This window comes from Mus musculus, chromosome 6 (genome assembly GCF_000001635.26).
Source record: "Mus musculus strain C57BL/6J chromosome 6, GRCm38.p6 C57BL/6J".
Taxonomy (NCBI): domain Eukaryota; kingdom Metazoa; phylum Chordata; class Mammalia; order Rodentia; family Muridae; genus Mus; species Mus musculus.
Window position 1 is genome coordinate 140,484,652 of NC_000072.6, and position 16,937 is coordinate 140,501,588.

General features: G+C 42.2%; 1 protein-coding gene across 43 annotated transcripts in view; it reads left to right on the forward strand.

The window, feature by feature from the left end:
* Plekha5 (pleckstrin homology domain containing, family A member 5) overlaps positions 1 to 16,937 on the forward strand; it is a 173,472-nt gene that overhangs the window by 61,013 nt on the left and 95,522 nt on the right. The window contains exon 1 of one of the 43 annotated variants that reach the window (XM_006506876.4): positions 5,482 to 6,529. The exons of the other annotated variants lie outside the window; for them this stretch is intronic. The gene's annotated coding sequence lies outside the window, so the exon portion shown is untranslated. Of the gene's footprint in view, positions 1 to 5,481; positions 6,530 to 16,937 lie in introns of those variants that run through there. 43 annotated transcript variants of the gene reach the window in all.

Here is a 16,937-nt window from a genome sequence, read left to right on the forward strand (position 1 = left end):
ACTCAGCACACATTCAGAGAATGAGTGAACAAAGGGAACAAATTACTTTTAAGTGGCAAATTTCAGCAATACTTAAGGTAATATTCTAGTCAACTCATTGACAGTATTCTTAGCAGAATAGGGAAAAATACAACTTATGATTGGAGGAAGAGGTATTAAGTAGTTATTATAATGTCTCATAGCAGAAAGTAATAATAATCTTGTCCCAACCCTGGCTTTTCTTTTTACTTATATAATGCAATATTTTAAAAATATTTTTCTCTTATACCTTTATTCAGAAGCAACATTGTCTTGTATGTCCTTTGTTTTTCTAGTAAAGCATGAGGGTTTTTTTTCTTGGTATAAGTATTGTCTATTGCAACAGACAACTTAAATGCCAAAATAATATATAATTAGGTCTATTCATTATCTTGCCACATGCTAAGTAGATGCTAAGGGTTTATTGCTACAATAAAAGTCAATGGTATATTTAAGCTTCTTTTATGTGAAAATGTATTTTAAAATTTACCATTTTTTGTCAGTAGCAAATTTATTATGTAGAATGTATACTTCTGCTAAAGACTCCTGTAAGTTTATGTGCCCCCTCAAATACCTTCTTGTTACTTCTCCCTTCCATTTAACAACCTTTTTTTTAAACTTTTTTATTTTATTCTGTGAATGTTTTGTCTGCATGTACCACATGCATGCTTAATGGTCCTTTTGGAAGTCAGAAAAAAAAGAATTAGATCCCCTAGAACTGGAGTTACAGGTGGTTGTGAGCCACCATGTCTGTGTGTGTGTATCTATGTCTGTGTGTGTATATGTGAGTGCCCTGCCCATAAAGGCCAGAAGAGGGCATATGATGTATAGGACCTGGAGGTCTGGGCAGTTGTGAGCTACCCAGTGTGAATGTTGGGAAGAGCGGAGCACATTCTTCACCTCTGAGCCATCTCTTAGCTCCTCGGTGTTGTGATGTATAGTTGGAAGTTCTACATTTTAATAGTTAGTAAAAATGCATAATTTCAAAAATCAAATTACTTCCTTTTTCTGCTGCCTTCTGAAGCCCCAAGTGAGAAATCCATAAAGCAGAAAGAGGTATCTTTGCCAGCAGTAAACTGTCAGTGCTTTGAGACTGATTGGCACTGTGTGGGACTAGGACTCTGATTGGGTTGTGGGAAGAGTGGAGTGGTAGCACTGAGGACTTACAGCGGCCGTTTCTGATTCGTGGTTTGTCTTGTCATTCTCAGATCCCTTTTCTACCTTGTGTTTCCCTTCTCGTGTTCAGGATCCTTTGGCCACTGTTCCTTTCGCTGGCGGGTTAACTCTTTAGACTTCTCATTAGTATCTGACAGTATGATCTTGAGGGCTTCCAGCTAGCTCACTACTCAACTGTAATTTTGATAGATTTGTACTCTAAGGTCCTCTAAATGTTAAATACTAGTGCAGCCGTCAGTGAGCCTGGCAGCCACAGGAGCCATCGGAAGAAGCACATTCAAAGACTCGATGTTTTTGGAGAAACCGGATAACTATATTTTATAACTAAGGCCTTTTTACATATTGCCTCAAACTCTGTAAACAAGTTGAAATGAAAATCATTTTATCCTTTTCTCCCATCCTTCCTGGGAATGGAAGACTTAAGGGCAATCGCAGGGTTCGAGGTAAGGCCTGGGAGTTTGTCGTTTTGTAAAACTAGGGTAGAAAGTGGTGTGGCTGGATTGCTGGGGGTGGGGGTGGGAGTGACCCCCTCAGATGCTTGTCCATTGTCCCATCACTGCCTCCATTCTAAGATCACTAAGCCAGCTGGGAGAGAAATACAGCTATCATGTACTAACTTCATTAGCCTTCGCTGCCCGCCCTTTCTACTCAGATCTATTTATATCTTGTTTTCTTTTTCCTTATCTTTTGTTACTTATTATTTCTGCTCTCCAAAACCAAAAACGTAAGGGGAAATTTTTAATGACTATGCCAAAGGGATTCAGAAAAGGAAGAATAATTTTTCTACCAATGATTCTCTAATAACTAGCAAGCCATAATGTCAATCACGATAGCAACCCATAGGTCTGTATAATAACAACATCATATACAAAACATGCTAAAAGTCATTAAAGAAAAATGGATGTTGTACTTTACCAGTTTCAGACTTTTGCTTTATTTTAGAACATTTCCTACGCTCTCCTTCCTGCTTCACTCTGGCCACCTCTGCCCTCGACCGCCAGTGCGTGTTTGCACAGTGCAGCCCATGTGGACCTCTGTTTTCGCCTGAAATTCTCAGCTTCTCTTGTATCAGCTAGCTGAGTTGTATTTCAGCTATTTACTTATCCCTCTCTGCCTGTGAACTAGTTACTATTTACTTACCCCTCTCTGCCTGTGAACTAGTACACCTCCAGAGAAATAAGTTAATCAGAGTGCCAGTGCTGCTTAACTGGAGTCTTTTGGATGAGCCAGGCAGGGTTTATGGGTTGGGATAACCTCTTCCAGGCCTATGTGTGCCACTGGGTGTCTGAGGCCATTGGGCTCCAGCCTAGAGCCTGTTGATTGTTCCATGCTTTTAGATTGAATAGGGAAGACTGTGGGGTTGGACAGAGTTCATTAAAACCTTTCGTGGCGAAAGGTCTCCCCAAGCTGATTGAGAAGGCATAGCTGGGATAGGAGTTGTTCTTCAGCAGCAGGCAGCCAAAGATGGAGTGTGGCTTCTTGAGGGTCTTGTGAAGTTTTCATAGTGGCATGATGGCAGAATGCTTGGTTGTCTGGCTGATAGCCATTCACTTAAGAGAGCAAACTGCTAGGGCCAGGTCTAATGTCTGGCAGTCAGGGAGTCAGATTATTCTACTCATCAATGTCTTAGCTTATTTAAAGGGAAAATTAACATTGGTGATTCAACAATACTTCACAGTGTGTAATGCTTAATTCTTATGAATTCCTTAGAGTGGTTCCTCTCATCTCTCTCAGAACCTCCACAGTGTATAAACAGTGTGTGACCTCACACCCACTCACTTTAGAGTAAGTAAGCGCGCGTGCAAGCATGTGCGTGTTTCCAATATTTCTCAGCTACCCCAGATGGCCCTGGCACATTCCTGTGGTAAACAGAATAACAGACTGTAACATGAGACTCCACTCATGAGCACACAGCATCAAGTGTGAGTTCCATCATACTCTGCAGGCAGTGACGTCTCAGTGAGAGCTAAGCATCGGAGAGCCATGGAGAGCCACTGGAAAGACACTTGTTTGTTTGGTCTCTGTGTCTTCTCAGCTCAACTGGGAGCCCAGCACTGCCCTCAAAGTACAACAAATTGCAGGCAAAACTCCTGGAAGCTGGATCTAGGGGGGTGTGTTTGTCATCTAACCCAGGAGGATGACACAGGAGGATCATGAGCATTAGGCTAGCCTGGGTAACAGAGCAAGGCCCTGTTTCAAAACAGCAGTGAAAAGCTGATGTGTTCATTTCCATTCTTGGACCTTCCATCCACACACTTAGTAAAGTGTGGAATAGAAAGACAGTTATATTTAAGTCTTCATAGAACATGTGATTCTCAGAGAAATAAACGATGTCTTTGTTGAATTTTTTAAAAACTCATTCTTATTGGGGACATCTGGGAAATATTTCTTTCAGACTTCGCTGGTAGAAAGGGTAAGCCGAAATTAAAGAAGGGTTGCATAACATAGAGATTAATAACACAATAACACAAGTATGGCAGTGTACACTGTAATTTCACTATGTCAAGGTTGAGCAGACAGTCAACAACCTCACAGCCTGCTGGGCTGCATAGGATAATACTGTCTCAAACAGATTTAAAACAAAACCCTCTAATTACCGTGAACACTTAAATTGGATGTATATAAGAGGGAAATCATGCTGAAGGGAAGTGTAGTGTGGAGAAATGTAAAGGATGAAATGAAAGAGAACAGGGCTGTGTCTGTGTAGCTTGAGCTGCCTCTTTCCCTGTCCCCCTCCATGTTCATGTCTGTGTATCCCGTGTCAGTGTGTGCGTGTGTGTCTATGTGTCTGTGGGTCTATGTGTGTTTGTTTCTTGGTTTAGATGCGATGTCTTTACTCTGCAGTAGTTTCAAACATAGTCCAACTCTTGCTGTCTACTTCCAGGTTTTCCCTCAGAATAATTAGCTTTTTCTCCCTAATGTTGATACTATCTTTGTTCATGCAGCCAGTGTCACTGTTCCAGTCCCCATGTGGGTTTGTGGACCTTGCTCCTGACTGTCCCTTGTCCCTTCTCCCCATACCCTCATAAAAACTCGAGTGATTTCTCTCCTCAGAATGCTCTCCTCCCTGTAGACTTTGAGTCTGTATGACTCTGGGTCCCTACCTTATCTTTCGTTCTTTCCCTTTCTGGGCTTCTTCTTCAAAGATGGCTGTTGTGCACCTGCCCAAAGACCCAAAGCTCCAGTGCTCTCTGACAGGAAGAGCGCTGAGGAAAATGTTTTGTTGGTAGTTTTCTATGAAGTTAATATAGTTTCTACTGGGAAACTGTTGAAATTAAATGTGGTTCCATTTACTTTCTCTGTAGTCCTTTCCCAGTCTTCAGTCTAAGAGTTGAACCCAAGGTCTTTCAGAACCTAACTAACAAGCACTCTATCCAAGCTACATCTTTTGTGTTGACTTTTAAAAATCATTTCAAATTATGTATATGTGTATATGTCTGTGTTGCCATGTGCATTTGAGTGTGAATGCACACAGAGACCTCTAAATGAAGTTAAAAGCAGTTTGGGAGCCTCCTAATATGGGTGCTGGGAACCAAGTTTGATTTTCTTGTAAGGGCAGGGCATCCTCTTAAACATAGAGCCAGGTCTGCATTTGATTGGTTGGTTTTGATTTTGAGGCAGTATTTCCTTATGTACCTCTTCCTGGCCTTGAACTTGCTGTATAGTCAAGACTGGCTTGATCTCACAATCTTTCTGCCTTTGTGCTGTGGAGGGGGAGGGAGGGAGGGAGGGAGGGAGGGAGGAGGAGGAGGAGGAGGAAGAGGAAGAGGAGAAAATAAATAAAATAAAGCAAAAACCCACTGATTAGCATATGTGACCATTTAATGATAGTTAGCTTTGTTCCATCAGAGGTTTGCTGTCTTCATCTTTGTGTGTGGCAAGTGTTCAGCTTCTTCCTACAAATACTTCCTAGTTTTGCTTCTCTGCCCAGAGGGAAAAGGGGAAGTGGGTACAAAAAAGTTGTGTGGTTGAGTTTTCCTGGACTGGGTTGAATTGGAGTAGGGGTAAATCACCATCAACTCAAAGTTGATGGCTGTTCCTATAGGTTACCCAGAAAATCACAGCAAACTATTATGTTCTAATATAAATAGAAATTTAAAATATAATAAAATAAATATGTATGTGTAAACTCCGGGTTTTCTACCATTTTTGTAAAACATGTTCTTTTGCCCGGAGTAGTGGCACACACCTTTTATCTCAGCAGTGAGTAAGACAGAACTCTCTGAGTTCCAGGTCAGCCAAGACATGGGACATGCACGCACACACGCGTTCCCCCCCACACACACACACACACATACACAGTGGGGGGAGTTTAAAAGGGTCTGTTTTCTACACTTAGCAATATTTGGGTCATACCTACTGTTATGTAACACCATCTATAATCGATTATATAATCTGTAGTGTAAAAAAATCAACTTTAATTTGAGGATAGCAAACATTGGCACAAATATATACCATTGCTTCAGGCCACTACTATTTACACAGGAGAAATTAAACACCTCTATAAAGAAAACGAAAGAACCAGCCAAGCTGCATGGGGGTGGGACTGCAAATATAGAGTGAGCTGCAGTGACGAACAGCAGCATCTGCTTCATAGATCAGGCTGCCTGGTCGGTATGCATGAGGACAGATGAAGGAGGAGAGGTGAAATGGATTCTAGGTTGCTTGCTTTATTGGTGCTTGTATTTACATTTGGAGGCCACATCTTAGATGTCTTAAATTGCAGTTTATCCTGGCCTCTTGGCATATTGTGTTGGTAGTTGAACACTGTACCTGGGCATGGAGATGGCTCAGCCAATAAGAGCATTGCTGGGCTTGCAAAGGACCCAGTTCAGCCTACAGATGTCTGTTATTTCAGCTCCTGGGAGATCTAGCCTCTCTCATCTGCCCCCAGTATTCATGTGCACAGACCCCACCCAGACAAACAATTAAAAACAAAGTAAATATTTAAAATTATTGAAACATAAGGTGTGCTTTAATAAAAGTGTAGAAGTAGTTCTTGCTTGTCACATCAGGTTAAACGAAGCAGCAAGACCACAGAGTTAATGTCCAGGCGTTAGCCCGGCATTGTGTGTAGATTACAGCCGATGGTCCTTGGGTGTGCATCTCTCTTGAGTTTGTGTGGAAGTAGGTCATGGCATGCTGAGATACCGAGTCATGTAAGTTAGATACCGAGCATGCTCATAGGAGGGACCTGCTTCTCCTATGACTGCGGTGTGCTTCAGCTTCTGGGAAGGGAAGGAGCAGGAGGAGGAGCGCGGTGTTAGCGGTTGATCAGAAAGCAGAAGCCTGGAATGAAGAGCAGAGCACCGCTTCCTTAGTTAGCAAAAGACTGGTGAGTGACTGCTTTGTCTGTTTCCAGTAGGCTGTGCCTTTACCTCCGCCCGCAGCTCGGCTGTGCAGAGCCGACAAGGCTGTGTGCAGTTTGTACACAGCCCTGGAGAAATTTGCTCAGCACTCTTTAGTCTCTTCCTTCAGAAATATTACCAGCGCAGTTTCGGGGTGACAGACTCACAAAGTCCTATGATGATAATGCTTCCCATGGCTTCCGCCAATGTCGTTGCTCCTGTGCTGAGTAGGGCTGGCAGAATTGTATGCTGAGAGACCAGGATTTGTTCATCCAGGCAGCTTGGCATCCTTGCAGTCACTGCTCTTGCTCGGCTGCCTTTACCGGTCTATACTGCATTTCCTAAAGTAACTGCAAATACAGCTGTTTAGCTAGGATCGGTTATTTAAAGAAAGTAAAAGAGTGTTTACAGTAATCCACATGTTAACTAGGTGGCTCAGAAGTAAAGTTTTCTTTGCAATAACGTAAGATGAGAACAGTAGCACCTTGTAAAGCATGCTACAGTTCCATGTGCATGCTCGGAATTCATTCTGTTTAGTTAACACATTAACTGTGCAAGTGTCTCGAACAGTGCTTTGCTGGTTTAGTTCTTTAAACTCACTGTGGTGCTTGCTAGGAATATACTCTTAAGTAATTTCTAATTGTTTAATCCAAAGTGTTTACGTTTTAGTATGAACTTAAAAGTGAAATATTTTATATATTTTTACATATTTTACTCTTGAGATACCCAGAAGTGTTTATAATTGTTTATTGTTTTTAATGGCACTATATTTTACCATGTGGAAGAGATGCGGGTGATAGTCTTCTGGGTACTCTGGAGAGTCCAATTCCACCTCTGAGCTTGGGATAAGTGCTGTAGCTTTTGAAGATTTGAGAGAAAGCATAAAATTGCCATATATCTCTCCTTGGGGAAAATTGAGTCGTACATCCAAATGTCGAGTGGGGAGTTTGAGACTTAGCAGGTGCTTTGAAGAGCTCTAGAAGGAAGGAATGAGGGGGAATACTGAATGCTTAGTGCTGCCACGTGCCAGGCAGTCATGTGATGCTTTCCTAAAATACCTCTGTTTTGTGAACTGCCCCCGCTATGCCATTTTCCAAGATTGGCACGTGGGAAGGAAGTGGGTGTGCATTGGAAGCTTGGAGATTCAGAAAGAAGGTTAGCAGTTGGGTGGGCGAAGGTCCCATTTCTCAACACTGACTTCTGCTCATGACCCTGGGCATCCCAAGTATCATTTGTCTGCACTTACTTTTGTGTGAGACTTTGCTGTGTAAATAGCAAATCCTTTAAGGTGTCTACTGCTGACTGTGAGACCATAGCACGTGTCCCCAGTGTGACCCTAGCCAGCTCCACCTTTAGTGTTTTGCTGACTTCTCCCTAAGCATTTCAGATGAACAAAATGTATAAACCTCTTTTGGTTTCAAAGTTAATCTGTATATTTAGTTTTATTTGCCTCTCCTTATAGAGCATTATGGCTCTTCAGTAGAAGACAGATAACAAAAGAGTTGCTGGTTTGTTTGTTTGTTTGTTTGTTTGTTTGTTTGTTTTTTAAGCATATAGAAACAGTGGGAAAGATGCAAGGAGAGAAATGTAGAAAGACAGTTGCTGATTGCAAAGGCTGCCTGGTTCTAAAACAGAAGCACAGATGTGTTGTTCATCGTCAAGCCAGTGTGTTCCTCTCCCAACTACAGGCAGGGTGCTCCCTAACTTCTGTGACTCCACAGTACGGAAAGTTCCTGAGTGGACCTGGCTGGTGATGGGCCCTATGATCAAGTCAATTTGAAAACCAGCAACCTACGAAGGCTTTTTATACGGATTGTGGCCTTTTCCATCCTGCTCCGGGGCTTAAATTCTCCTGGAATATACTTTGCTTTGTAAAGAAAAACTCTACACACCTTTAAACATGTGGCAGGTATCTGACAGTCCAAGCAGGAACTTGCTCAGTGTGGAAGGGAATGGGGCCACCTTATTGAGGAAGTTCCAAGAGGAGACGTGCATGGTGAGCCTTAGCTAACAGGGCCTGTAACATGCTAAAACTGCTGCTTTAAAAGACCTGCACTGCCCTGACCAAGGTTGTGCAAACCACAACTGTGCTTTGGGAGTAGCTACTGGTTCTAACTAGGACTGTGTCAGGATTGTGCGGTGAGATGGTGACCAAGTGGAAATTTTTATAATTCTCACAAGTTTCTGTTCTTCTCAGCCTTTAGACAGGTGTGGGGAGCACACACCTGCTTACTCCAGGCCAACCTAAGTGATATACAACCACATTCGGCTTTTGAGGAAAAACGACAAGGTTTTCATAGATTATTGCTGTCTATGAAGAACAAACAGACTTTCAGAAAATGTTATTTGTAGTAAGAAAAGAAGTAGCGTTTGTAATCTGGTAGACCTAACCCTGATCTGTTTCCTGCCTGTTAACTTCATGTAGATATTCTCACCTCACCGGTCTCTGTTTCCCACTCCACCCCTCACTGTGAACAGAAATGTCAATGATTTTTTTATATATATAGTAGAATCAATTTTTTAAAATTTTAGACTGGTGTTAGTAGCAGTAAATAAATGTCACCTCAATTTCATAATTAAAAAATACCTCTCTTATTTTAAAGCATACTAATTTATTTATTTTAAAACTTTATGTATGTATTTTGTATGTATGAGTGCTCTGTCTACATGTATGCCTGCATGCCAGAAGAGGGCTGTCAGATCCCATTATAGATGGTTGTGAGCCACCATGTGGTTGCTGGGAATTGAACTCAGGACCTCTGGAAGAGAACACCACTGCTTTTAACTGCTGACCCATCTCTCCAACCCCCAAGCATACTAGTTTATAAAGACCAACATATTGAGAGTGTTTTATTTTTTTTAGATTTATTTATGTGTATGAGTGTTTTGCTGTGTGTCGGTATAGCACATACATGTCTGGTGCTTGACTCTCCTGAAACAGGAGTTAGGAATAATTGTGAGTTTACATTGGATGTGGGAGTCAAACCCAGATCCTCTGCAAGAATCATCTCTCCATCTCCTACTTAAGGTACTTTAATAACAAAATGGAGAGAGAGAGAGAGAGAGAGAGGGAGAGAGAGAGAGAGAGAGAGAGAGAGAGAGAGAGAGAGAGAGAGAGAGAGAGAGAGAATGTAAATAGGATAGTGTTGAAAAGAGTCTCCATTTTCAAAGCCAGCTCTATTTTGAACTTTTTTTTATTACTATTATTAGATTTTTGAGATAGGATCCTATGTAGCAAAAGATGGCCTTAAACTCTTGATCCTTCTAAATTTACCTTCTAAGTGCTAAAATTATCACCAGTCCTGGTTCTATGTTAACTTTCTAGAGTATTTGCTAAACTATGGTCTAGGTGTAATTTGCACAATAGAAACATTCAAGAGACTTGACTAACTATCATGATGGTCTAGCCGGGTGCTATGATGCACACCTATAGTTCCATCTCTTGGGAGGCAGGGGGATCAGGATTTAAGATCATCCTTAGCTGTAGAAAACCTTTAAGGCCAGCCTGTGCTACACAAGATCCTATTTTTAATAACAAAACAACTTTAAAAAATTATTTTTACTATTTTTAATTTTGTGTATGTGTTTGTGTGTGTGTGGTGTGTGTGTGTGTGTGTGTGTGTGTACACACACACACACATGACTGCAGATGCCTACAAATAACAGGGGTGGCCCATGCCCCTGGAGCTGGAGTTGCAGATGGCTTTGAGCCATGTAGTGTGGGTGCTGGGAGCTGAACTTAGACCCTCTGGAAGATCAGAATGTAAGCTTGACCATTGAGCAGTCTCTCTAGCCCTCAACTTGGTTTTTTTTAACCCATATGCTTTTGTTGCTATAATTATTATTAGATTATTATTATACTGTTACATAGTTAATTCTTTGTCATCATTTACACCCAGTAAATTCTAGGGTCAATGAATGAGGCTACTCAGTATAACTCTTAAGTAGCAAGGTGGTTCAGCTGTCACACTGAGAAAGAGTACATCACAGCGCTTTCCCATAGTCCTATACTTGGTCTCCTAATAGTCACTTTTTGGCAGATTTAAGGGAGTTCAGTGACTTGATATAAACGTAGCATTTAATAAGCTCTCGGGTATGAATGACTTAAGATGTTTCAATGTTGCATTGCTTCCAAGAGATCCCATGGCAACTCTCATAAAAAGACAGCATTTACTTGGGGCCGGCTTATAGTCTCAGAGGTTTGGCCCATTGTTGACATGGTGGGAAGCATGGCGATGTGCAGGCAGAAAAGGTGCTGGAGAAATCTGGAGAGTTCTACATCCAGATCGTGGGCAACAGGAGGAGAGAGACATGGGGCCTAGCTTGAACTTTTGAAACTTTAAAACCTATACCATGACACACTTCCTCCAACAAGGCCTCACCTACTAATAAATAAAAGCAGCAATAGTGACAGTAACCTTCTTTGGTTTTTGTTTTGGATTTTGAGACTATATCAGATTACCCAGGCCTTGCAGCCGAAGGTGACCTCAAGCTCCAGATCTTTCTGCCTTTCTAACGATGGGTGTATAGGCATTCTGAACCTTCTCTTTCCAGATGGAGTCTCGTTCTCCTGCCTCCACCCCCATCTGTTGTTGGGGGCTAGGGGAAGGCTGTCTTGAATCCTGTCACATCTGGAGTGAATATGTCTCTTGACAAGCTGTCGGCATGCTTCTTTACACATGTGTCACAGGTTTTCATTGGAGTAGAGCCTTTAAAATGGTTTCAACTGGAGGCTGGAGCAATAGCTCAGTGGTTAAGAACACTAGCTGCTCTTACAGAGGACCTAGGTTTGATTCCCAGCACCCACATGGTGGCTCCCAACCACACCTATAACTCAAATTCCCCAAGGACACCAGGTATGTGTGTGTGCACAGATATTCTTGCAAGCAAAATGCCATACATAAATAAGTAATTTTTATGAAATTATTTGAATTTCAGTATATACCATAATCCACACTAGTTCTTCAACTAAATGTGTGCACCCTTCCCTTCACTCCCACTTTGAGTGCTTGGCCTTTTTTTATTTCTCATGATACATGATTCTTCCTAATATCCCAAGTGCTGTTAGAGAGGTGACAGGTCTCCTTTGTTACATGCTTACTGAACGCCCAGTGCCTTCTGCCTTGTCGGTGCTGCCACTCGCGCCTTCAGGGACGTTTGGTTTGGTTTTCTCTGAGAAACTGATAATTAGATTTAGTTGCAGCTGGCTTGTGTCCCTATTCAATTTGAAATCTAACTTAAACAGCAGTTGCCCTTGCTTTTAGCCTTCTGACTATGTGTATTCTCCAGTCCCAATTTACTCTGCGAAGAGGGTACACAAATAATGGATCTGGACTACAGGTGGGCTGGTTGCCATACCTCAGTGTGTGAGCACTGAAGGCTGGTCAGGTTTCTTACAAATTTTGGTTTCTTGGTGTCTTATTAGCTACATTTAACCAAAAGTAACATGGGTTAGGGTTATATTTTCCGTGTAATTTTGCAACCCTAAAATAAAAACAAAATCTTTTTAAGAACATTCTGAGATTTCTAATATTTTTCAAATACAGTTGAAAGTACTCTGGATGCTGAGTAGATGATTCAGAGGGTAAGAGTGCTTGCTGGGCAAGCATGAGGCCTGCATTGAAATGCCCACCATGCATCTAGAAAGCCAGACATGGTTGCCTGTGCCTGTCATCCCAGCCTAGCTGAAAAGGCTCCTAATTCAGTGAGACCCTGTCTAAGGCATCAAGGTGGTGAGCTGTGTATGGTGTCTGCATGAGCACTGCCACCACACACATGCACCACACACACACCACATACACCACAAATAAAAGAAGCAAAGAGACTTACTCTACTTTTCACAGAGAGAAAATTCCACCTCTTGAACATCAGGTCTGCGAATGAATACCAGTAGTATCCCCCAGGCATCATTTGGCTTAGAGAAGTTTCCATGGAAGAAACTTAATGTTAGGTTAGCTGAAGAAACTTAGTGGTCACCATCTTCTTATTCTTCTTATCTGTCATCTCGGTGACTGTCTGACAAAAGGCTGTGTTCTGTCTGCCACAAATCAGTGTGCTTTTTTCCTTGCTTACATAGACTGTGATATTTTCCTTTTGTCTATTAAGCAGTAGATACGTCTAAGACAAAGCTATTACTTCTCTTTGGCACTATACCTTTTCTTTGAGAAAAATCTCTGAAATGAGAAAGTATGATTTGTCTACTAAAGGCAATTTTATGAATTTATCCGAAACCTTGAGCACATGTATCTAGGAGAGAGAGAGAATTATAGCAGTTAACATCTAGCTAGCTGGGCATCCAGAAATGAGTAACCGAATCTTAGGGAAAAAGCTTTCCCATAAAAACAAATATAAATCCTAAGGCAAAGGACAGGAATGTTGACAGAGCCATCTACCACAGCACTCATTTGTTGTGTTTTTTTCTATATATACTTCACTAAGCGCTAAGAACTAAACATTTGGGGGCAGTTAAGAGTATCTTTTGAGCCTGGTACACACCTTTTAATCCTAGCACTTAGGAGGTGGATCTCTGTGAGTTTAAGGCCAGCCTGGTCTACAAAGTAAGTTCCAGGATGGACAAGGCTACAGAGAAACCCTGTCTCAAAAAAACCAAAGTGGGGGTAGAAGCATCAGAAGAAGCTGGAATGTCAGAAGCCAAGATTTGAGTTCTTGAGCAAATAACATGGAGTTGGGGGCAGTGATGGAGCAGGCAGCCTGAGGAGAGTGACAGAACTGTAGACTAACTGCTGACCAGAGTGGATAGAGAAAAGGGCTGCTGCCCCTGGGGTTTAGAGCCCACCAGAGCCTCACAGAGGCCTCGGTGATCACACTCACTGCCTTTCATTTGAAACAAACAATCGGGTTTCTTTACTGTTTTGTTTTTCCTCCAGAATGTATTTGCTTACCAAAGTCTGTTTCCTTTGCAGTGTCTGGCCTCTCCCTGCCACTTTAAGCTTGTTGAACAAATTTTTTACTATGAAATATAAAGTGTTATGAGATAAAAATAGTAAGAAGCTATAACTGTACATAGAACTTAGTCACTGTTTGGGTGTTTAGTGTTCTCTAGCATGAGCACTAGCCAAGAAGATGCAGCCTTTGGGGACTGGCAGCCGAGATGCTGCTCATTGTGAATGGCTGTGAGTTAGTTCTACAGAGCTCTTTGGGCTCTTCTGCTCTCATACCCACCAGAAACTTCTTCAAGTTGTGATTTTTAAAACTTCAAAACATTTTCATATTTGAAACAGTATCGTCGTGGCCTCCTAAGAGCATATCATTTAGGCAAACAAAGGCCCCACTCTCATTTCTTGAGTTTCTTTTAAAATTTAGCAGTTGTTGGCTCTTAAGACAGCTGACCAAGGACAGGCACTTGTCCCCAAAGCCTGGTGACCTGAGCTCAACCTGTCTAATCCACATAAAAGTAGGAAAGGAGAAAACAGGCATAGACATGTGTGCACACATGCACACATGCGCAAACATACACATGTGTGCGCACGTGCGCACACACACATTTTTAAAAAATAAATAAAATAAAACTGAAACCATTATAAAGAAATCTCAAGGCTAACCAAGGATACATAGTGAAGCCCTGTCACAAAATACTACTACTACTACTGCTACTACTAATAATAATAATAAAGAAATCTCATTTTTCAACAAGTTTAAAAACTCTGTTCTAATCGTTAGACCTAGTGAGTAAGGTCTCAATAACTGCTGACATGTATAAGTTACTAAGTTTTGGCTTTCTGGCAAAATTGAGTCAAATAATAATTTAACAATAACTCTTCAACTTACAAATAAAGTATATCAGAAGAGTTCATGCAGCAGAATGTTGTATATATAATAAATAAGTAAATCTTAGAAAGAATAAATAAAAACCCAGCAGCAGAGAGGGACAGGCTCGGGTTGGTAGTGCCGTGCTGCAGCAGACACTGCCTCACAGAAAGTGACAGACTGCCAAGAGGTGCTGCTTGAAATGTGTTCCAGTGTCACATGATCAAACCCCAGCTCTTACAACCTGTTCAACTCAAACAGTACGAGGTACCAGTGATTTTTGTTTAATATCTATTTTTCTTATTTTGACTTATGTTTGTGAGTATCTGTGTAAAGAGTGCCACATGTCGGGGGTGGGGGTTGCCTGAGGCCAGAGAAGAGTGTGGGATCCTCTGGAACTGGAGGTCCAGGCAGTTGAGAGCACCCTGGTGTAGGTGAAAGGAGCTAACCTCAGGTCTTCTAGAAGAGCAAGCCCCCTTGGTCACTGACTCATGCCTCTATGCACAGCAGCATGCTAAGAGCAGGAAGAGGGAGTGCTAGGCACCACAGACGTTTGCCTCTCAGTCTTAGTTACAAGGTGATCTTTACTTCTATCCGACACAGTGGGAGCAAGAAATAAGGCATTTATTCTTAACTACTCACAGTTCATGTCCTCAGTAATCAGATCCAAAAATGCCGTACAGTAGAGACAGCTTTGTGAAGGGCACTGTTTTTATTTGCTCTGAAAATGGGCTTCCAGACTGTCTGATTGATTTTGCCCTAGTCAGAAGGAGGGAATTTCAGAAAGTTGTCTACTCTTCCTAAACAGAAACTGCACCCAGTCCTTTTTGCCTGGTAAGCAAATGCTCGCTCTACCACTGAGTTAGCTCCCCAGCTCTCAATACACCCAGCTCCCCTCTTTTTCTAGTTCTGACCTTAAAGTAGCAATGACTTAAGTAGATTAATTTTACTATGTATTAAATACCTATAGACTACTTATTACTTAAAAGCAGTTTGAGGGTTGGAGAGATAGCTCTTCAAGAAAAGAACTTGACACACAGCTTGAGGACCTGAGTTCAAATGCCCAGAACCATGTAGAAGCCGTATGATAGCACACATCTGTCTGCTGTCAGGAATGAAGCAGGAGGATTCCTGGATCATCTGTGGCCAGGAAGGCTGGCATTCATGTGGAAGACAACCAAGAGAACTCTATCTCAGAAGAAGGTGGGAAGCCCGGCCTGGCAGCATGCTGTCCACCGACTGCACCCTAAGTCCACGTGTGCTCACACACAACTGTCTCTCTTCAGAATAAAGCCGCTCAGGGCCGGGAGAGCTGTCTCGGTGACTAAGGACACTTGTTGCTCTTGTGGAAGATTCAGATTCAGTTGTAAGCACCACAGGATCCTTTTCAGTCTTCTGGAACTCTAGTTCCAGAGGGCAAGCTGGCATCCTCTTCTTCCTCTAAGCAATCTCTCGCTCTCTCTCGCTCCCTCTCGCTCTCTCGCTCTCTCTCGCTCTCTCTCTCGCTCTCTCTCGCTCTCTCGCTCTCTCGCTCTCTCTCGCTCTCTCTCTTGCTCTCTCTTGCTCTCTCTCGCTCTCTCGCTCTCTCTCTCGCTCTCTCTTGCTCTCTCTCGCTCTCTCTCTCGCTCTCTCTTGCTCTCTCTCTTGCTCTCGCTCTCTCTCGCGCGCTCTCTTGCTCTCTCTCGCTCTCTCTCGCTCTCTCTCACTCTCTCTCGCTCTCTCTCTCTCGCTCTCTCTCGCTCTCTCTCGCTCTCTCGCTCTCGCTCTCTCTCTCGCTCTCTCGCTCTCGCTCTCTCTAACTTCTAAGAAACAATATTGGAACACTTGGGTTAACTGGAGGAATTGTTACCGCACTTTTACCTCTCTCTCTGGTTGTGTGAAGCTCACTTAACCTGTAGAACAATGGCTAATACTTTGCCAAAGATACTTTTTTCCTTTTTCTTTTAAAAAGATTTGCACAGGGGCTGGAGAGATGGCTCAGCTGTTAAGAGCACTGACTGCTCTTCCAAAGGTCCTGAGTTCAAATTCCAACAACCACATGGTGGCTCACAGCCATCTGTAATGAGATCTGGCGCCCTCTTCTGGAGTGTCTGAAGACAGTTACAGTGTAATAAATTTATTTTATAATAAATAAATAAATAAATCTTTTTTTTAAAAAGATTTGCACAAAAAATTAAAATTTTAATTGCCATGTTATTATATTCTTCATTGATGCATCTATTGATTACATTGGCTCTTTGAATGCAGCTGTAATTTCTAGGAAAAAAGGGAGATTAATGCCCCTTAAATGTTATCAGCCACATGCCCAGGTGGTATACCCACACCCTCTTGGGGTAATTAGTTTATAGTCTGCATCATGGACCTGAAGAGCGTTTATAGGAAAATGAACCCTGGGGGTGGTGCCGCCTGAGCCTTGCTGTGTGCTTTGACCCAGGCCTGCCTTCTCTTCTCCTCTCCTCTCCTCTCTTCCTCCCTTTTTTCTTCTAATAGCTAATCTTTAGTGCCTACTCAGTCTAATTCTTATATAAAGCCACATGTGGCTAAGATTTATAATTAACATGTTAAAAATTCTTAACAGTCTCTGTGACAGCGCCTTTATGTTTTTTAAGCATCCTTTGTAAGGAGTTA